The following is a 22939-nucleotide window of genomic DNA, read 5'->3' as shown; positions in this document are numbered from 1 at the left end:
TTTTTGTTTACACATTCAGAAAATCATAAAAATAAAAGTCCTAGTTTCCACAGACCAATTTCACCTCAGGTGGGGAGGACACCTTCTCAAGGTGTGAACTACAATGTTTCAGGACATTCTGATGTTGAATTCCAAAATAAGAGCCCCCAAAACTCATATATTACCTGTTTTGTCCATACATTCAGAAAATTATAAAAATAAAAGTCCTAGTTTCCACAGACCAATTTCACCACAGATGGGGAGGACACCTTCTCAAGGTGTGAACTACAATGTTTCAGGACATTCTGATGTTGAATTCCAAAATAAGAGCCCCCAAACTCGAATATTAGATGTTTTGTTTACACATTCAGAAAATCATAAAAATAAAAGTCCTAGCTTCCACAGACCAATTTCACCTCAGATGGAGAGGACACCTTCTCAAGGTGTGAACTACAATGTTTCAGGACATTCTGATGTTGAATTCCAAAATAAGAGCCCCCAAACTCGAATATTAGATGTTTTGTTTACACATTCAGAAAATCATAAAAATAAAAGTCCTAGTTTCCACAGACCAATTTCACCTCAGGTGGGGAGGACACCTTCTCAAGTTGTGAATTACAATGTTTCAGGACATTCTGATGTTGTCTTCCAAAATAAGAGCCCCCCAAATCTCATATATTACCTTTTTTGTCCATACATTCAGAAAATCATAAAAATAAAAGTCCTAGCTTCCACAGACCAATTTCACCTCAGATGGAGAGGACACCTTCTCAAGGTGTGAATTACAATGTTTCAGGACATTCTGATGTTGAATTCCAAAATAAGAGCCCCCCAAACTCATATATTACCTTTTTTGTTTACACATTCAGAAAATCATAAAAATAAAAGTCCTAGTTTCCACAGACCAATTTCACCTCAGGTGGGGAGGACACCTTCTCAAGGTGTGAACTACAATGTTTCAGGACATTCTGATGTTGAATTCCAAAATAAGAGCCCCCCAAACTCGAATATTAGATGTTTTGTTTACACATTCAGAAAATCATAAAAATAAAAGTCCTAGTTTCCACAGACCAATTTCACCTCAGGTGGGGAGGACACCTTCTCAAGGTGTGAACTACAATGTTTCAGGACATTCTGATGTTGAATTCCAAAATAAGAGCCCCCAAACTCGATATATTACCTGTTTTGTTTACACATTCAGAAAATCATAAAAATAAAAGTCCTAGTTTCCACAGACCAATTTCACCTCAGGTGGGGAGGACACCTTCTCAAGGTGTGAACTACAATGTTTCAGGACATTCTGATGTTGAATTCCAAAATAAGAGCCCCCAAAACTCATATATTACCTTTTTTGTCCATACATTCAGAAAATCATAAAAATAAAAGTCCTAGTTTCCACAGACCAATTTCACCTCAGATGGGGAGGACACCTTCTCAAGGTGTGAACTACAATGTTTCAGGACATTCTGATGTTGAATTCCAAAATAAGAGCCCCCAAACTCGAATATTAGATGTTTTGTTTACACATTCAGAAAATCATAAAAATAAAAGTCCTAGCTTCCACAGACCAATTTCACCTCAGATGGAGAGGACACCTTCTCAAGTTGTGAATTACAATGTTTCAGGACATTCTGATGTTGTCTTCCAAAATAAGAGCCCCCAAATCTCATATATTACCTTTTTGTCCATACATTCAGAAAATCATAAAAATAAAAGTACTAGCTTCCACAGACCAATTTCACCTCAGGTGGGGAGGACACCTTCTCAAGGTGTGAACTACAATGTTTCAGGACATTCTGATGTTGTATTCCAAAATAAGAGCCCCCAAAATTCATATATTACCTTTTTGTCCATACATTCAGAAAATCATAAAAATAAAAGTCCTAGTTTCCACAGACCAATTTCACCTCAGGTGGGGAGGACACCTTCTCAAGGTGTGAACTACAATGTTTCAGGACATTCTGATGTTGAATTCCAAAATAAGAGCCCCCAAACTCGAATATTAGATGTTTTGTTTACACATTCAGAAAATCATAAAAATAAAAGTCCTAGTTTCCACAGACAAATTTCACCTCAGGTGGGGAGGACACCTTCTCAAGGTATGAACTACAATGTTTCAGGACATTCTGATGTTGAATTCCAAAATAAGAGCCCCCAAACTCGAATATTAGATGTTTTGTTTACACATTCAGAAAATCATAAAAATAAAAGTCCTAGTTTCCACAGACCAATTTCACCTCAGGTGGGGAGGACACCTTCTCAAGGTGTGAACTACAATGTTTCAGGACATTCTGATGTTGAATTCCAAAATAAGAGCCCCCAAACTCGAATATTAGATGTTTTGTTTACACATTCAGAAAATCATAAAAATAAAACTCCTAGCTTCCATAGACCAATTTCACCTCAGATGGAGAGGACACCTTCTCAAGGTGTGAACTACAATGTTTCAGGACATTCTGATGTTGTCTTCCAAAATAAGAGCCCCCAAAACGCATATATTACCTTTTTTGTCCATACATTCAGAAAATCATAAAAATAAAAGTCCTAGTTTCCACAGACCAATTTCACCTCAGGTGGGGAGGACACCTTCTCAAGTTGTGAATTACAATGTTTCAGGACATTCTGATGTTGTCTTCCAAAATAAGAGCCCCCAAATCTCATATATTACCTTTTTGTCCATACATTCAGAAAATCATAAAAATAAAAGTACTAGCTTCCACAGACCAATTTCACCTCAGGTGGGGAGGACACCTTCTCAAGGTGTGAACTACAATGTTTCAGGACATTCTGATGTTGTATTCCAAAATAAGAGCCCCCAAAATTCATATATTACCTTTTTTGTCCATACATTCAGAAAATCATAAAAATAAAAGTCCTAGTTTCCACAGACCAATTTCACCTCAGGTGGGGAGGACACCTTCTCAAGGTGTGAACTACAATGTTTCAGGACATTCTGATGTTGAATTCCAAAATAAGAGCCCCCAAACTCGAATATTAGATGTTTTGTTTACACATTCAGAAAATCATAAAAATAAAAGTCCTAGCTTCCACAGACCAATTTCACCTCAGATGGAGAGGACACCTTCTCAAGGTGTGAACTACAATGTTTCAGGACATTCTGATGTTGTCTTCCAAAATAAGAGCCCCCCAAAACTCATATATTACCTTTTTGTCCATACATTCAGAAAATCATAAAAATAAAAGTCCTAGTTTCCACAGACAAATTTCACCTCAGGTGGGGAGGACACCTTCTCAAGGTATGAACTACAATGTTTCAGGACATTCTGATGTTGAATTCCAAAATAAGAGCCCCCAAACTCGAATATTAGATGTTTTGTTTACACATTCAGAAAATCATAAAAATAAAAGTCCTAGTTTCCACAGACCAATTTCACCTCAGGTGGGGAGGACACCTTCTCAAGGTGTGAACTACAATGTTTCAGGACATTCTGATGTTGAATTCCAGAATAAGAGCCCCCAAACTCGAATATTAGATGTTTTGTTTACACATTCAGAAAATCATAAAAATAAAACTCCTAGCTTCCATAGACCAATTTCACCTCAGATGGAGAGGACACCTTCTCAAGGTGTGAACTACAATGTTTCAGGACATTCTGATGTTGTCTTCCAAAATAAGAGCCCCCCAAAACGCATATATTACCTTTTTTGTCCATACATTCAGAAAATCATAAAAATAAAAGTCCTAGTTTCCACAGACCAATTTCACCTCAGGTGGGGAGGACACCTTCTCAAGGTGTGAACTACAATGTTTCAGGACATTCTGATGTTGAATTCCAAAATAAGAGCCCCCAAACTCGAATATTAGATGTTTTGTTTACACATTCAGAAAATCATAAAAATAAAAGTCCTAGTTTCCACAGACCAATTTCACATCAGGTGGGGAGGACACCTTCTCAAGGTGTGAACTGCAATGTTTCAGGACATTCTGATGTTGAATTCCAAAATAAGAGCCCCCCAAACTCGAATATTAGATGTTTTGTTTACACATTCAGAAAATCATAAAAATAAAAGTCCTAGCTTCCACAGACCAATTTCACCTCAGATGGAGAGGACACCTTCTCAAGGTGTGAACTACAATGTTTCAGGACATTCTGATGTTGAATTCCAAAATAAGAGCCCCCAAACTCGAATATTAGATGTTTTGTTTACACATTCAGAAAATCATAAAAATAAAAGTCCTAGTTTCCACAGACCAATTTCACCTCAGGTGGGGAGGACACCTTCTCAAGGTGTGAACTACAATGTTTCAAGACATTGTGATGTTGAATTCCAAAATAAGAGCCCCCAAACTCATATATTACCTTTTTTGTCCATACATTCAGAAAATCATAAAAATAAAAGTCCTAGTTTCCACAGACCAATTTACCCTCAGATGGGGAGGACACCTTCTCAAGGTGTGATCTACAATGTTTCAGGACATTCTGATGTTGAATTCCAAAATAAGAGCCCCCAAACTCGAATATTAGATGTTTTGTTTACACATTCAGAAAATCATAAAAATAAAAGTCCTAGTTTCCACAGACAAATTTCACCTCAGGTGGGGAGGACACCTTCTCAAGGTATGAACTACAATGTTTCAGGACATTCTGATGTTGAATTCCAAAATAAGAGCCCCCAAACTCGAATATTAGATGTTTTGTTTACACATTCAGAAAATCATAAAAATAAAAGTCCTAGTTTCCACAGACCAATTTCACCTCAGGTGGGGAGGACACCTTCTCAAGGTGTGAACTACAATGTTTCAGGACATTCTGATGTTGAATTCCAAAATAAGAGCCCCCAAACTCGAATATTAGATGTTTTGTTTACACATTCAGAAAATCATAAAAATAAAAGTCCTAGTTTCCACAGACCAATTTCACATCAGGTGGGGAGGACACCTTCTCAAGGTGTGAACTGCAATGTTTCAGGACATTCTGATGTTGAATTCCAAAATAAGAGCCCCCCAAACTCGAATATTAGATGTTTTGTTTACACATTCAGAAAATCATAAAAATAAAAGTCCTAGCTTCCACAGACCAATTTCACCTCAGATGGAGAGGACACCTTCTCAAGGTGTGAACTACAATGTTTCAGGACATTCTGATGTTGAATTCCAAAATAAGAGCCCCCAAACTCGAATATTAGATGTTTTGTTTACACATTCAGAAAATCATAAAAATAAAAGTCCTAGTTTTCACAGACCAATTTCACCTCAGGTGGGGAGGACACCTTCTCAAGGTGTGAACTACAATGTTTCAAGACATTGTGATGTTGAATTCCAAAATAAGAGCCCCCAAACTCATATATTACCTTTTTTGTCCATACATTCAGAAAATCATAAAAATAAAAGTCCTAGTTTCCACAGACCAATTTCACCCTCAGATGGGGAGGACACCTTCTCAAGGTGTGATCTACAATGTTTCAGGACATTCTGATGTTGAATTCCAAAATAAGAGCCCCCCAAACTCGAATATTAGATGTTTTGTTTACACATTCAGAAAATCATAAAAATAAAAGTCCTAGTTTCCACAGACAAATTTCACCTCAGGTGGGGAGGACACCTTCTCAAGGTATGAACTACAATGTTTCAGGACATTCTGATGTTGAATTCCAAAATAAGAGCCCCCAAACTCGAATATTAGATGTTTTGTTTACACATTCAGAAAATCATAAAAATAAAAGTCCTAGTTTCCACAGACCAATTTCACCTCAGGTGGGGAGGACACCTTCTCAAGGTGTGAACTACAATGTTTCAGGACATTCTGATGTTGAATTCCAAAATAAGAGCCCCCAAACTCGAATATTAGATGTTTTGTTTACACATTCAGAAAATCATAAAAATAAAAGTCCTAGTTTCCACAGACCAATTTCACATCAGGTGGGGAGGACACCTTCTCAAGGTGTGAACTGCAATGTTTCAGGACATTCTGATGTTGAATTCCAAAATAAGAGCCCCCAAACTCGAATATTAGATGTTTTGTTTACACATTCAGAAAATCATAAAAATAAAAGTCCTAGCTTCCACAGACCAATTTCACCTCAGATGGAGAGGACACCTTCTCAAGGTGTGAACTACAATGTTTCAGGACATTCTGATGTTGAATTCCAAAATAAGAGCCCCCAAACTCGAATATTAGATGTTTTGTTTACACATTCAGAAAATCATAAAAATAAAAGTCCTAGTTTTCACAGACCAATTTCACCTCAGGTGGGGAGGACACCTTCTCAAGGTGTGAACTACAATGTTTCAAGACATTGTGATGTTGAATTCCAAAATAAGAGCCCCCCAAACTCATATATTACCTTTTTTTGTCCATACATTCAGAAAATCATAAAAATAAAAGTCCTAGTTTCCACAGACCAATTTACCCTCAGATGGGGAGGACACCTTCTCAAGGTGTGATCTACAATGTTTCAGGACATTCTGATGTTGAATTCCAAAATAAGAGCCCCCCAAACTCGAATATTAGATGTTTTGTTTACACATTCAGAAAATCATAAAAATAAAAGTCCTAGTTTCCACAGACAAATTTCACCTCAGGTGGGGAGGACACCTTCTCAAGGTATGAACTACAATGTTTCAGGACATTCTGATGTTGAATTCCAAAATAAGAGCCCCCCAAACTCGAATATTAGATGTTTTGTTTACACATTCAGAAAATCATAAAAATAAAAGTCCTAGTTTCCACAGACCAATTTCACCTCAGGTGGGGAGGACACCTTCTCAAGGTGTGAACTACAATGTTTCAGGACATTCTGATGTTGAATTCCAAAATAAGAGCCCCCAAACTCGAATATTAGATGTTTTGTTTACACATTCAGAAAATCATAAAAATAAAACTCCTAGCTTCCATAGACCAATTTCACCTCAGATGGAGAGGACACCTTCTCAAGGTGTGAACTACAATGTTTCAGGACATTCTGATGTTGTCTTCCAAAATAAGAGCCCCCCCAAAACGCATATATTACCTTTTTTGTCCATACATTCAGAAAATCATAAAAATAAAAGTACTAGCTTCCACAGACCAATTTCACCTCAGGTGGGGAGGACACCTTCTCAAGGTGTGAACTACAATGTTTCAGGACATTCTGATGTTGTATTCCAAAATAAGAGCCCCCAAAATTCATATATTACCTTTTTGTCCATACATTCAGAAAATCATAAAAATAAAAGTCCTAGTTTCCACAGACCAATTTCACCTCAGGTGGGGAGGACACCTTCTCAAGGTGTGAACTACAATGTTTCAGGACATTCTGATGTTGAATTCCAAAATAAGAGCCCCCAAACTCGAATATTAGATGTTTTGTTTACACATTCAGAAAATCATAAAAATAAAAGTCCTAGCTTCCACATACCAATTTCACCTCAGATGGAGAGGACACCTTCTCAAGGTGTGAACTACAATGTTTCAGGACATTCTGATGTTGTCTTCCAAAATAAGAGCCCCCAAAACTCATATATTACCTTTTTGTCCATACATTCAGAAAATCATAAAAATAAAAGTCCTAGTTTCCACAGACAAATTTCACCTCAGGTGGGGAGGACACCTTCTCAAGGTATGAACTACAATGTTTCAGGACATTCTGATGTTGAATTCCAAAATAAGAGCCCCCAAACTCGAATATTAGATGTTTTGTTTACACATTCAGAAAATCATAAAAATAAAAGTCCTAGTTTCCACAGACCAATTTCACCTCAGGTGGGGAGGACACCTTCTCAAGGTGTGAACTACAATGTTTCAGGACATTCTGATGTTGAATTCCAGAATAAGAGCCCCCAAACTCGAATATTAGATGTTTTGTTTACACATTCAGAAAATCATAAAAATAAAACTCCTAGCTTCCATAGACCAATTTCACCTCAGATGGAGAGGACACCTTCTCAAGGTGTGAACTACAATGTTTCAGGACATTCTGATGTTGTCTTCCAAAATAAGAGCCCCCCAAAACGCATATATTACCTTTTTGTCCATACATTCAGAAAATCATAAAAATAAAAGTCCTAGTTTCCACAGACCAATTTCACCTCAGGTGGGGAGGACACCTTCTCAAGGTGTGAACTACAATGTTTCAGGACATTCTGATGTTGAATTCCAAAATAAGAGCCCCCAAACTCGAATATTAGATGTTTTGTTTACACATTCAGAAAATCATAAAAATAAAAGTCCTAGTTTCCACAGACCAATTTCACATCAGGTGGGGAGGACACCTTCTCAAGGTGTGAACTGCAATGTTTCAGGACATTCTGATGTTGAATTCCAAAATAAGAGCCCCCAAACTCGAATATTAGATGTTTTGTTTACACATTCAGAAAATCATAAAAATAAAAGTCCTAGCTTCCACAGACCAATTTCACCTCAGATGGAGAGGACACCTTCTCAAGGTGTGAACTACAATGTTTCAGGACATTCTGATGTTGAATTCCAAAATAAGAGCCCCCAAACTCGAATATTAGATGTTTTGTTTACACATTCAGAAAATCATAAAAATAAAAGTCCTAGTTTCCACAGACCAATTTCACCTCAGGTGGGGAGGACACCTTCTCAAGGTGTGAACTACAATGTTTCAAGACATTGTGATGTTGAATTCCAAAATAAGAGCCCCCCAAACTCATATATTACCTTTTTTTGTCCATACATTCAGAAAATCATAAAAATAAAAGTCCTAGTTTCCACAGACCAATTTACCCTCAGATGGGGAGGACACCTTCTCAAGGTGTGATCTACAATGTTTCAGGACATTCTGATGTTGAATTCCAAAATAAGAGCCCCCAAACTCGAATATTAGATGTTTTGTTTACACATTCAGAAAATCATAAAAATAAAAGACCTAGCTTCCACAGACCAATTTCACCTCAGATGGGGAGGACACCTTCTCAAGGTGTGAACTACAATGTTTCAGGACATTCTGATGTTGTATTCCAAAATAAGAGCCCCCCAAATCTCATATATTACCTTTTTTGTCCATACATTCAGAAAATCAGAAAAATAAAAGTCCTAGCTTCCACAGACCAATTTCACCTCAGATGGAGAGGACACCTTCTCAAGGTGTGAACTACAATGTTTCAGGACATTCTGATGTTGTATTCCAAAATAAGAGCCCCCCAAATCTCATATATTACCTTTTTTGTCCATACATTCAGAAAATCGTAAAAATTAAAGTCCTAGTTTCCACAGACCAATTTCCCCTCAGATGGGGATGAAACCTTCTCAAGGTGTGATCTACAATGTTTCAGGACATTCTGATGTTGAATTCCAAAATAAGAGCCCCCCAAACTCGAATATTAGATGTTTTGTTTACACATTCAGAAAATCATAAAAATAAAAGTCCTAGCTTCCACAGACCAATTTCACCTCAGATGGGGAGGACACCTTCTCAAGGTGTGAACTACAATGTTTCAGGACATTCTGATGTTGTATTCCAAAATAAGAGCCCCCCAAATCTCATATATTACCTTTTTTGTCCATACATTCAGAAAATCATAAAAATAAAAGTCCTAGTTTCCACAGACCAATTTCACCTCAGGTGGGGAGGACACCTTCTCAAGGTGTGAACTACAATGTTTCAGGACATTCTGATGTTGAATTCCAAAATAAGAGCCCCCAAACTCGAATATTAGATGTTTTGTTTACACATTCAGAAAATTATAAAAATAAAAGTCCTAGTTTCCACAGACCAATTTCACCTCAGGTGGGGAGGACACCTTCTCAAGGTGTGAACTACAATGTTTCAGGACATTCTGATGTTGAATTCCAAAATAAGAGCCCCCCAAACTCATATATTACCTTTTTGTCCATACATTCAGAAAATCATAAAAATAAAAGTCCTAGTTTCCACAGACCAATTTCACCTCAGGTGGGGAGGACACCTTCTCAAGGTGTGAACTACAATGTTTCAGGACATTCTGATGTTGAATTCCAAAATAAGAGCCCCCAAACTCGAATATTAGATGTTTTTTTACACATTCAGAAAATCATAAAAATAAAAGTCCTAGTTTCCACAGACCAATTTCACCTCAGGTGGGGAGGACACCTTCTCAAGGTGTGAACTACAATGTTTCAGGACATTCTGATGTTGAATTCCAAAATAAGAGCCCCCCAAAACTCATATATTACCTTTTTTGTCCATACATTCAGAAAATTATAAAAATAAAAGTCCTAGTTTCCACAGACCAGTTTCACCACAGATGGGGAGGACACCTTCTCAAGGTGTGAACTACAATGTTTCGGGACATTCTGATGTTGAATTCCAAAATAAGAGCCCCCCAAACTCAAATATTAGATGTTTTGTTTACACATTCAGAAAATCATAAAAATAAAAGTCCTAGCTTCCACAGACCAATTTCACCTCAGATGGAGAGGACACCTTCTCAAGGTGTGAACTACAATGTTTCAGGACATTCTGATGTTGAATTCCAAAATAAGAGCCCCCCAAACTCGAATATTAGATGTTTTGTTTACACATTCAGAAAATCATAAAAATAAAAGTCCTAGTTTCCACAGACCAATTTCACCTCAGGTGGGGAGGACACCTTCTCAAGTTGTGAACTACTATGTTTCAGGACATTCTAATGTTGAATTCCAAAATAAGAGCCCCCCAAACTCGAATATTTGATGTTTTGTTTACACATTCAGAAAATCATAAAAATAAAAGTTCTAGTTTCCACAGACCAATTTCACCTCAGGTGGGGATGACACCTTCTCAAGGTGTGAACTACAATGTTTCAGGACATTCTAATGTTGAATTCCAAAATAAGAGCCCCCCAAACTCGAATATTAGATGTTTTGTTTACTCATTCAGAAAATCATAAAAGAAACATTTCGAAAAGTATAAATAAGGGGATGTATAGGTTTTGTTTTGACTGCGTCTATGCAAAAATATATATATATTGTACCTTGTAAAAATATGACATGCCTGCATCTGTCTTTGAGTAACTCAATATAACAACCTTTATTATTGTCTATCATTAGCAAGATGTGATATATATATATATATATATATATATATATATATATATATATATATATATATATATATATATATATATATATATATATCAGTGGGGATTTCTTTAAGACTGCAAGGGAAGCTCAGCTTCCCCTATAATGTCAAAAAAAATAATGGTCAAATATGTACTATTGTGTAAACAATTTATTGAGTAAAAATGCATTAGAACACGTTCATCTCGAAGACGAGTTCGTTCAGAATCAGCTACATTACACATAGCAGGTCGGCTGACTCGATTTACTTCTCATACATTCCTGTAGCGTCAGTGCATTTCCCTGTTGAAGCCGAGCGTCCATTGACTTCAATGGGGCTGCTCTGAACAGTTTTTTTCAGTACTCTGAAAATAGACGGTCATTGGATAAATGCTGCGATTATGTCCGCCCACGGACGCTCAGCGTCTCTGGGGGTGAATGAGGAGTGGGCTGGCCCGACTCGGGCTTCAGCGTGATGATTGGAGGATCTGTCGAAAGACTGCATCTCCTTTTGATTGACAGCTGAATCTGTACTATAAGAAGTCACTGAAGCTATTTCAGCTCAGTCCCATCGTGGATTTCTCAAGTGTAGTCGAAAGACAAACTGCTGCAACCTATTTCTTTATATTTGTTTGGCTGAAATTGCTAGTCAATTTGCATAATACATTTCACACAATTATACACCACATTCCTTGTTTCAGTTTTACCAAGTTTAATATATTTTGTTTTAGAGCATTCGTTCGTTCGTTCGTTCATTCATTCATTCATACAGTAGGCTAGGCTAGCGTCAGTACGGGTGAAACTGCGCATCGATGGCAGACGGTGCTAATATTGTCGACCTGATTTTGGCGAAGCCATTTGAAAGTCTTCCTTACGAGGAAAAAATTAGAATTAAACAGCAGGGCAGATCAACACCTAAGATTGATTTAGTGCAAAAAATAGGGTAAATAAGTTTATAATGTAGGCCGAAAATGAGCTTCCCCTCTTTGAAAGACCAGCAGCCGCCACTGATATATATATATATATATATATATATGAGTGTGTGTGTATGTGTGTTTGTGTGTGTAAATTTTAATACTTTGTAGACAGGAATCAAGTTTTGACAGACAGCTAATGAAACAAAGAAATGCTCACCTTATGAAATACATTTTGCAGTCGATAGCGATTGTTTTTAGTGTTTGCAATGGCAAGTGCAATGCACACTTGTCCCCAGAAGCCGTCTTTATTTGTAATATTATCATCATAGTTGCTGAGATTCTTTTTCAGGACTTCAACTGTCTCCACAATTTCATTGTCTACTATACGTATGGTTTTGTTCTACTGGGGAAATAATGCATTAATACAAATAAATGACATAGTTATACATAGTTATTGCACTAAGTTCAATTTCACAGATGGATAGTTAATGATTGAATTACTCACCCCAAATAACTTGAATGAGTGCACTCTGTATAAAATCAAAAGAGGAAGACATTAGGATGACAGCATATATATATATATATATATATATATATATATATATATATATATATATATATATATATATATATATAATACTGGAATACTGTTCCGTCATTAATAAATAAATACACAGGAACAAATGAGTAACGCACTGTTGACATTCAAGTAACTACTATTAACTAACAAGAATTAATAAAACAATTTGTAATTAATATTGCTTTGTCGAATGAGGTAGTTCACTATTAGTAAAGTACTATACTTATTTATTACTTATCTATTACTTACCTATTAAAAATTAATAAACAGGTTCATAATACTTGTGTTTTACGCATAATGCATAACTATTGTACATTTAAGACTAAGGTAACGCCCCTTGTAATGACTGTATGTATAATCTGTATTCTAAAGAGAAAACATCACAAAAACCTCAAAAGTTTAAATTACTTCAGTAAGTATTTAAGAATTCTCATGCTTTTCACTTTAAAGTAATGTTCAAAATAATTAGTAATTTTGGAATATTTGATTCATTATTATTTTCACTTTAGAATTAATTATACATTAAACATTACACGCATTATTTTGAACCTGTACAGTTATAAGTAGTCTTCAGGGAGGAGTGAAAACAAAATTGTAGTTAACGTTACTGATTAAATAACAGTGCACTACTAAGCCAACTAAGTCCTATAACTTACTAATTCGGTAATCAGAATTTTTGGTTAATAAATAATAGTTACTAGAGTGTTCATATTTGCGCTACTCATTTGCTCCTGTGTAGAAAAAAATCAAACTAACTTTACCTAGACAATAACTTGCTGCTGTAAAGCCAAAACAATATGTGTCCTTTGACTTTACTATTTTCACTGTAAGCTGCTTTGAAACCATCCGTATTGTAAAAAGCGCTATATGTGACTTGACTTAACTAGTTTTTCATTAATGATGGCATGGAACCGTATTGTAAATTTATCACTGTAATTACTTTTCGGTGATAGCATCAACAATCATCAGTTTCTATTTAAAATAATTATGACAATTGATTGAACCAAAGACTGGCCTAAGTAAAACATTTATCTTTTATTATTCAGTAGACACTTTACTGTATAATAAACATTTGCATGACATTAGACAGACCTCAGAGAAATAACATGTTAGCCTAGAATAGATGGTTGAATTTTGCAACGTAGGGCTAATTGATTTGACATGCATGGCTAATGGTGTGTGGCAAACAATGTAATTGCCGTGATGAGTAACGTTACTCAAATGTGCAAATAAATCCAGCTGTGTATAGCAAATGGGAATTGTACATTTAATAAAAAGATGCAGTCACCCTTTCTTTTTCTTCGGCATATTTTCCGTCATCAGATGGTGCAAGTTACGGTTTTGTTTGTTCATTAAGAAACAGCAATACCTACTGTCATCGCACGGTTGTTGTAGGTGTAGGTGCATGTTTAGGCCTCGCAGGTGCCTGTTTAAAACGTATTACATATTTGCTCTTTTGACATTGCACTACGTTGCACAGTGTAATTTCACAAATACAACATAGTTTAGGCATAATAACCATTAAAAATATAATGGCGATCATAGAGGTCAAATCTGAAGTAGACAGTACGTTAATAAAATATCTCTTATTTTCAAGATATAAATGTAATGCAACAGTAATCTAAGTTACTTAATTCTACATTACTGCTCCAGTTAAGTTTTCTATGCAAAATGTTGCAGTTAAATGTTTTTATTACAGGTTAAAATAGGGTGACCAGATGAGATGAAATGGGGGGGGGTCCTGTAGTCTAATATGTAGTCATTGTTCTTTGCCAAAGTATTTTTTTCATTGTTTTCTGTGTATTTTTTCTGTGTGCCGCGACAAATCAATCACTCCTTTACGACTGGCTGCACATTAATTCACTGAGCTCGCGGCTGCTGCAACTTGCGCTCTCTTCACGACCTCCACGGACAGTTTTTAATGTTTTATAAGACAATAACTACTCAAGATTTTGCTGTAGTATAATTTTCGGGCCAATCAGGGCTGATTTGGGATTCGGGACAACAGCTTAGATTTCGGGATTGTCCCAAATTGTTCGGGGCTTCTGGTCACCCTAGGTTAAAATAATGAACCACATTCACCGACATTAAACTTCCAGTCCTGAAACGATTTATTATGGCTCCCTCTGGTGGACAACAGCTACCACCAGTCCAACTTAGCATATATGCATACAACCATGTAACAGTGGTTTCCATAATTAAACATATTAAGCTTATGCTTTAATTATGTAGTTTTGAAAATAATATTCTAAACTACAAGTGGATCTGGTGGGGCTTACATCGACGCCTCTCCGGGAACCAGTACCTTATCGTGGTGGAGAGGTTTGTGTGCCCTTATGATCCTGAGGGCTGTGTTGTCTGGAGCCATGTGCTCCTGGTAGGGTCTCCCAAGACAAAGTGGTCTCATGTGAGGGGCCAGACTAAGAATGGTTCACAAAGACTCTATGGAAAAAACGGAAAGAGGAGGAGTTACCCTGCCCGGAGGAAGCCCGTGGCCCCTGTCTGGAGCCAGGCCCAGCCGGCGAGCGCCTGGTGGCCGGGCTTGTCACGGAGCCCAGCCAGGCACAGCCCGAAGAAGCGACGTGAAACCCCCCTCTACATCCCTTGGGCCCACCACCCATTGGAGAATCCGCAGGAGTCGGGTGCGCTGCCATATGGGTGGCAGTGAAGGCCGTGGGCCTCGATGGACCAGACCCGGGCAGCAAAGTCTAGCTCTGGGGACGTGGAATGTCACCTCACTGGGGGAGAAGGAGCCAGAACTGGTGAGGGAGGTGGGGTTACCAGTTGGATCAAGGTACCGACAGGCCCGAAGGGCTGCGGCCTCGGCCGTGAGGGAGGCAAAGCAGTGGGTGTGGGAAAAGTTCGGAGAAGCCATGGAGAAGGACTTTCGGTCCGCATCAAAGTGCTTCTGGAAAACCGTCCGCCACCTTAGGAGGGGGACCTCAACCGAGGAGGTTACTGAGCGGTGGAAGGAACACTTTGAAGAACTCCTAAATCCCAAAACGCTCTCTATGCTAGAGGCAGAGCAGGAGGCCGATGGGGGATCAGATTCTATTTCCCTGGGGGAGGTCACTGAGGTAGTCAAACAACTCCGCAGTGGCAAAGCCCCGGGGATTGATGAGATCCGACCAGAAATGCTGAAAGCTTTTGGCTGTAGAAGGGGTGTCATGGAAATATGGAACAGTGCCTAAGGAGTGGCAGAACGGGGTGGTGGTTCCCCTCTTCAAAAAGGGGGATCAGAGAGTGTGTGCCAACTACAGGGGTATCACACTTCTTAGCCTCCCTGGTAAAGTTTACTCCAAGGTGCTGGAGAGGAGGGTTCGGCCGATTGTCGAACCTCGGATTGAAGAATGCTGCATGTGTTTTGTGGATCTGGAGAAGGCGTATGACCGGTTCCCCGGGAGAGACTGTGGGAGGTGCTGCGGGAGTACGGGGTGAGGGGGTCCCTTCTTAGGGTGATCCAATCCCTGTACGTCCAAAGCGAGAGCTGTGTCCGGGTCCTCGGCACGAAGTCGAGTTCATTCCATGTGGGGGTTGGTCTCCGCCAAGGCTGCGCTTTGTCACCAATCCTGTTTGTGATATTCATGGACAGGATATCGAGGCGTAGTCGGGGTGGGCAAGGTGTGCGGTTCGGTGGGCTGGGGATCTCAACGCTGCTTTTTGCAGATGATGTTGTCTTCATGTCATCATTGGTCCGTGACCTTCAGCTCTCACTGGATCGCTTGGCAGTCGAGTGTGAAGCAGCTGGGATGAGGATTAGCACCTCTAAATATGAGGCCATGGTTCTCAGCAGGAAACCGATGGAGTGCGTACTCCAGGTAGGGAAGGAGGTATTGCCCCAAGTGAAGGAGTTCAAGTACCTCGGGTCTTGTTCACGAGTGAGGGGACAATGTAGAGGGATGTTGGCCGGAGAATCGGGGCAGCGGGGGCGGTATTGCACTCGCTCTATCGCACCGTTGTCACGAAAAGAGAGCTGAGCCAAAATGTAAAGCTCTCGATCTACCGTTCAATTTTTGTTCCTACCCTCACCTATGGTCATGAAGGCTGGGTCATGACCGAAAGAACTAGGTCGCGAGTACAAGCGGCCGAAATGGGCTTCCTCAGAAGGGTGGCGGGCTTCTCCCTTAGAGATAGGTTGAGGAGCTCATTCATCCGTGAGGAGCTCGGAGTAGAGCCGCTGCTCCTTTGTGTCGAAAGGAGTCAGTTGAGGTGGTTTGGGCATCTGGTAAGGATGCCCCCTGGCTGCCTCCCTAGGGAGGTGTTTCAGGCACGTCCAGCTGGGAGGAGGCCTCAGGGAAGACCCAGGATTAGGTGGAGAGATTACATCTCCACACTGGCCTGGGAACGCCTCGGGGTCCCCCAGTCAGAGCTGGTTAATGTGGCTCGGATAGGGAAGTTTGGGGCCCCTGCTGGAGCAGCTGCCCCGCGACCCGACTTCGGATAAGCGGTTGGATGGATGGATGGATGGATGGAGAAAATAACATCCATCACAAAACTGATGGGGAGAAACACAAGAATCAGAATAACGAACACATGCAAAAATAAATTGAGTAGCTACTTCAGCACCACGGACAGCATAATTGATTTGTATAGAGCACTTTTGAGGCTTCAAAGTTATTAGGCATGGTCAAGGATACCAATATGTGTTTATTATATGTGATGTTTTGTGAGTAAAAGTCAGAAAGAGAGAAGAAAGCTTCCAATAGGGACACAGAGAAATACATTTGCATAATGATCTTCCCACCCTCATCCGGAAGGCAGAATCCCAGACAGCATTCAAAAGCCAACTGAAGACTCATCTCTTCCATGAGTACTTAACATAAAAAATAAAAAAAAAACTTTCCTTCTCCTTTAAATCCTCCCTTTTCTGGTTTTCGCTACTCTGAGCAATGCCTGAACTTTGTATTTTCAGCACTTCTTGCATGTTCTTGCCTCTTCACGATGACTCGCTTGCTTTAGTCCTCAGTTGTAAGTCACTTTGGATAAAAGCGTCTGCTAAATGACTAAATGTAAATGTAAATAAGGAATAAACATTGAAAGCAGTGTTATACAGATCTTCGACAGACAAACAGTCCTTGAGGCAACATGGGCGATTACAATACTTGTTTAAAGTACATAATTTTATGTGAGTCAAAAAAGATGTAAATGTATTCACATGCCAGTTACATATCACAATGACATCTATATTGCACAAATTAATGTCCACCACAGAGAGATTTGTGTCAACTAATATTTTCAATGGATAGACACAAGCACAAAGGGAATAGGAATAAAAGTCTCTTCTGGGCATTGTTCACAACTGAGAGCATATAATTGTCCAACTTGAGATCATGAAAGACACTGCGACGGTGCAATTTACATCATCTGCACTGGCTTTGGCACTGTTGTGACTGAAACAGAAAAACAGGGAAATTAATGTTATTACTCATCAATTACAGAAAACAGAAGTCTTAAAAGGCCATTTATTTTGTAAAACAACATCAGAATGTCCTGAAACATTGTAGTTGACACCGTGAGAAGGTGTCCTCTCCATCTGAGTTGAAATTGGTCTGTGGAAAAAGGTAATGAGTTTTGGGGGGGCTCTTATTTTGGAATTCAACATGAGAATGTCCTGAAACATTGTAGTTGACACCTTGAGAAGGTGTCCTCCCCACCTGAGGTGAAATTGGTCTGTGGAAACTAGGACTTTTATTTTTATGATTTTCTGAATGTGTAAACAAAACATCTAATATTCGAGTTTGGGGGGCTCTTATTTTGGAATTCAAAATCAGAATGTCCTGAAACATTGTAGTTCACACCTTGAGAAGGTGTCCTCCCCACCTGAGGTGAAATTGGTCTGTGGAAACTAGGACTTTTATTTTTATGATTTTCTGAATGTGTAAACAAAACATCTAATATTCGAGTTTGGGGGGCTCTTATTTTGGAATTCAACATCAGAATGTCCTGAAACATTGTAGTTCACACCTTGAGAAGGTGTCCTCTCCACCTGAGGTGAAATTGGTCTTTGGAAACTAGGACTTTTATTTTTATGATTTTCTGAATGTATGGACAAAAAAGGTAATATGTGAGTTTTGGGGGGGGGGCTCTTATTTTGGAAGACAACATCAGAATGTCCTGAAACATTGTAGTTCACACCTTGAGAAGGTTTCCTCTCCATCTGAGGTGAAATTGGTCTGTGGAAGCTAGGACTTTTATTTTTATGATTTTCTGAATGTGTAAACAAAACATCTAATATTCGAGTTTGGGGCGCTCTTATTTTGGAATTCAACATCAGAATGTCCTGAAACATTGTAGTTCACACCTTGAGAAGGTGTCCTCCCCACCTGAGGTGAAATTGGTCTGTGGAAACTAGGACTTTTATTTTTATGATTTTCTGAATGTGTAAACAAAACATCTAATATTCGAGTTTGGGGGCTCTTATTTTGGAATTCAACATCAGAATGTCCTGAAACATTGTAGTTCACACCTTGAGAAGGTGTCCTCCCCACCTGAAGTGAAATTGGTCTGTGGAAACTAGGACTTTTATTTTTATGATTTTCTGAATGTGTAAACAAAACATCTAATATTCGAGTTTGGGGGCTCTTATTTTGGAATTCAACATCAGAATGTCCTGAAACATTGTAGTTCACACCTTGAGAAGGTGTCCTCCCCACCTGAGGTGAAATTTGTCTGTGGAAACTAGGACTTTTATTTTTATGATTTTCTGAATGTGTAAACAAAACATCTAATATTCGAGTTTGGGGGCTCTTATTTTGGAATTCAACATCAGAATGTCCTGAAACATTGTAGTTCACACCTTGAGAAGGTGTCCTCCCCACCTGAGGTGAAATTGGTCTGTGGAAACTAGGACTTTTATTTTTATGATTTTCTGAATGTATGGACAAAAAAGGTAATATATGAGTTTTGGGGGGCTCTTATTTTGAAATTCAACATCAGAATGTCCTGAAACATTGTAGTTCACACCTTGAGAAGGTGTCCTCCCCACCTGAGGTGAAATTGGTCTGTGGAAACTAGGACTTTTATTTTTATGATTTCCTGAATGTGTAAACAAAACATCTAATATTCGAGTTTGGGGGGGCTCTTATTTTGGAATTCAACATCAGAATGTCCTGAAACATTGTAGTTCACACCTTGAGAAGGTGTCCTCCCCATCTGTGGTGAAATTTGTCTGTGGAAACTAGGACTTTTATTTTTATGATTTTCTGAATGTATGGACAAAAAAGGTAATATATGAGTTTTGGGGGGGCTCTTATTTTGGAATACAACATCAGAATGTCCTGAAACATTGTAGTTCACACCTTGAGAAGGTGTCCTCCCCATCTGAGGTGAAATTTGTCTGTGGAAGCTTTTATTTTTATGATTTTCTGAATGTATGGACAAAAAAGGTAATATATGAGTTTTGGGGGGGGCTCTTATTTTGAAATTCAACATCAGAATGTCCTGAAACATTGTAGTTCACACCTTGAGAAGGTGTCCTCCCCACCTGAGGTGAAATTTGTCTGTGGAAACTAGGACTTTTATTTTTATGATTTTCTGAATGTGTAAACAAAACATCTAATATTCGAGTTTGGGGGGCTCTTATTTTGGAATTCAACATCAGAATGTCCTGAAACATTGTAGTTCACACCTTGAGAAGGTGTCCTCCCCACCTGAGGTGAAATTGGTCTGTGGAAACTAGGACTTTTATTTTTATGATTTTCTGAATGTATGGACAAAAAAGGTAATATATGAGTTTTGGGGGGCTCTTATTTTGAAATTCAACATCAGAATGTCCTGAAACATTGTAGTTCACACCTTGAGAAGGTGTCCTCCCCACCTGAGGTGAAATTGGTCTGTGGAAACTAGGACTTTTATTTTTATGATTTCCTGAATGTGTAAACAAAACATCTAATATTCGAGTTTGGGGGGGCTCTTATTTTGGAATTCAACATCAGAATGTCCTGAAACATTGTAGTTCACACCTTGAGAAGGTGTCCTCCCCATCTGTGGTGAAATTGGTCTGTGGAAACTAGGACTTTTATTTTTATGATTTTCTGAATGTATGGACAAAAAAGGTAATATATGAGTTTTGGGGGGGCTCTTATTTTGGAATACAACATCAGAATGTCCTGAAACATTGTAGTTCACACCTTGAGAAGGTGTCCTCCCCATCTGAGGTGAAATTTGTCTGTGGAAGCTTTTATTTTTATGATTTTCTGAATGTATGGACAAAAAAGGTAATATATGAGTTTTGGGGGGGGGGTTCTTATTTTGGATTCAATATATCATGCAGTGACAGGTTGTGAGGTGTGCTAAAATCTTTCCTTCTTTCGTTCTGTCTTCCTTTCTTTCTGACAGACAGACAGACAGAATAAATGAATGCATGTGAAATTGCCTTAGCAGGAATTAAGTTGTTTTATTTCTGACGGTCATACCGCAATAACCAGTGTATACGCGCACCTCGAAATATAGGTGCGGCTAGTTTGACCGCTCATTTCGAAGTGGCGGCTGGCTTGACCACAGTACCAACCCGGTATCACGCTAAAGCGTGTAATACACACGCTGGTCCAATAGGCCTTTATCACAGTGCTCGTGTCGTCACTTCCAATGGCGGATAGTAGCGTAAAGCGACTTCCGGTTTAGTCTGTAGCAATGGCGGCGAACACAGCGAGGAATTGTTGTTGCGTTCCTAAATGTTCTAATAGTTCAACTAAACAGCCGTATCTCAGTTTCGATTCTTTTCCAACCGATGAAAAAGCGAAGAAAATGTGGATTCATGCTATTCGGCGGGATGAAGGCAAAAGTTTTGCAGTTTTAAAAGGGAGTACGTACGTGTGCAGGAAACACTTCACGGAGTCTGACTGGAGAGATGAGAGACAAAGCAGACATTTTTTTCTTTAATATATACTTGAATGTGTTTTCTAACTCTAGGAGTTGTTAAACTAATACTGGTGTTGATTGATTGCTTGTTTGTTTATTGTTAAAGAATAGGTCACCCAAAAATGTAATGTATGCAATTTACTCACCCTCGTGCCATCCTAGAGGTACATGATGCTCTCTTTCTCTCTCTATATACACACACACGTATACATACGTATACATGTATACGTATGTATACATATATACACACTAACTCTTAAGAGTGCTGATGTTGATAAATTCCATTTTGGGGTAAACTACTCTTAAAGATTCGTCAAATGTCTATTTTGGTTGGACAAGTTTTTGTCTTAAATTTTTTATAGTGCCTATTCATAACTAAGTTCTCTGTAAATTGTCAATGAATAAATGAGAAATTGTAACTTTTTAATTGTCACAATGCAGTCAATACTTGTACATATATGTATAAAAGTGGTGCAATAAAAAAAATCCAATTTTTAAGTTTGCAACTTTTAGGCTCATTTACTAAAAAATGTTGCAACATTAAATGCAAGTTATCACAATTCAATATTTTTGTACAAATTAAACTAAACTTAAAGTTATGAAATGACAGGCATTTGATTGGTGGCAACTTAAATCATGTTTCTTTTCTGTATATACATTTTATACAACAACATCATTTACATCAAGTGGGCCTTGGTAATTAGCCATTAACAGCAGTTCAGCCCATATTTGGTTCACTATGCCTGTCAGTGTGAGAGGAATGGTAGAGTCCCAGATGTGGTTTTCTGTAATTCGTCGAATTACTCTTTCCACCACAATCCTTAGACGGGCTATTGATTGTGTACGTTTAGTCTCCTCTTTTGTAAATTGTGCTGCTCTTTTGAATGGAGGGATAACAAGTCTGGCTCCCACATTTTCAAGCAGTGGCTCTATGGTAAAGCCTTTATCTGCCATACAACAGTCTCCAGGCTCGAGCAGTTCCAAAAGTCCAGACTGTTTTGTTATCTCCCTGTCTGAGATGGATCCAGTGAACAGCTGTGACACAAAGGTTATGGCCCCACATGGAGCAACACCAACCAAGCCTTTGAAGGTAGGGTAGTTTTTGTAATATGAAAACATCTCTGACTGTAGTGTAAGTGCTGTGGGGTTTTCACATCTGATCTCAGTACAGTCCAAAATAACACGGACATCTGGGCAGTACTCCTTAAATTTTGCTGGCATGGTTGCTCTGACTTGCTCTTTGGTCATCCAAAGACCCCAAAACAAGGTACAGAAAATTTGCTCATGTTATGATTACTCGACTGACCGTTGTCGTACATTAAATATATCTGCCAGGACCTTCTCTCGTAGACCTGCAGACACGCGACAGCAATAAAGAAAAAACTCATCAAAAAGCTGAAGCTTTCTATTAGGGCTTGGTCCTGGAACCGTCTCTAAACCATGTCTCTGTGCCTTAGACCAATACACAAGGTTCGATGCTGACGGTTCTATTGATGGTTCCACATTTTCTTCGCTTTTTCATCGGTTGGAAAAGAATGGAAACTGAGATACGGCTGTTTAGTTCAACTATAAGAACATTTAGGAACGCAACAACAATTCCTCGCTGTGCTCGCCGCCATTGC

General features: G+C 38.7%; 1 long non-coding RNA gene across 1 annotated transcript; it reads left to right on the top strand.

Annotated features, from left to right (window-relative positions):
• The first annotated feature begins 3734 nt into the window (after window positions 1–3734).
• LOC127644351 (uncharacterized) lies at window positions 3735–5854 on the top strand. Its single transcript, XR_007970638.1, has 3 exons — window positions 3735–3898; window positions 4725–4889; window positions 5718–5854. It is a non-coding gene; the product is annotated as an uncharacterized LOC127644351 (long non-coding RNA).
• The last annotated feature ends 17085 nt before the right edge of the window (window positions 5855–22939 follow it).

The sequence above is a fragment of the Xyrauchen texanus genome, chromosome 5 (genome assembly GCF_025860055.1).
Source record: "Xyrauchen texanus isolate HMW12.3.18 chromosome 5, RBS_HiC_50CHRs, whole genome shotgun sequence".
NCBI lineage: Eukaryota > Metazoa > Chordata > Actinopteri > Cypriniformes > Catostomidae > Xyrauchen > Xyrauchen texanus.
This window is presented reverse-complemented; position numbering and strand designations above follow the sequence as displayed.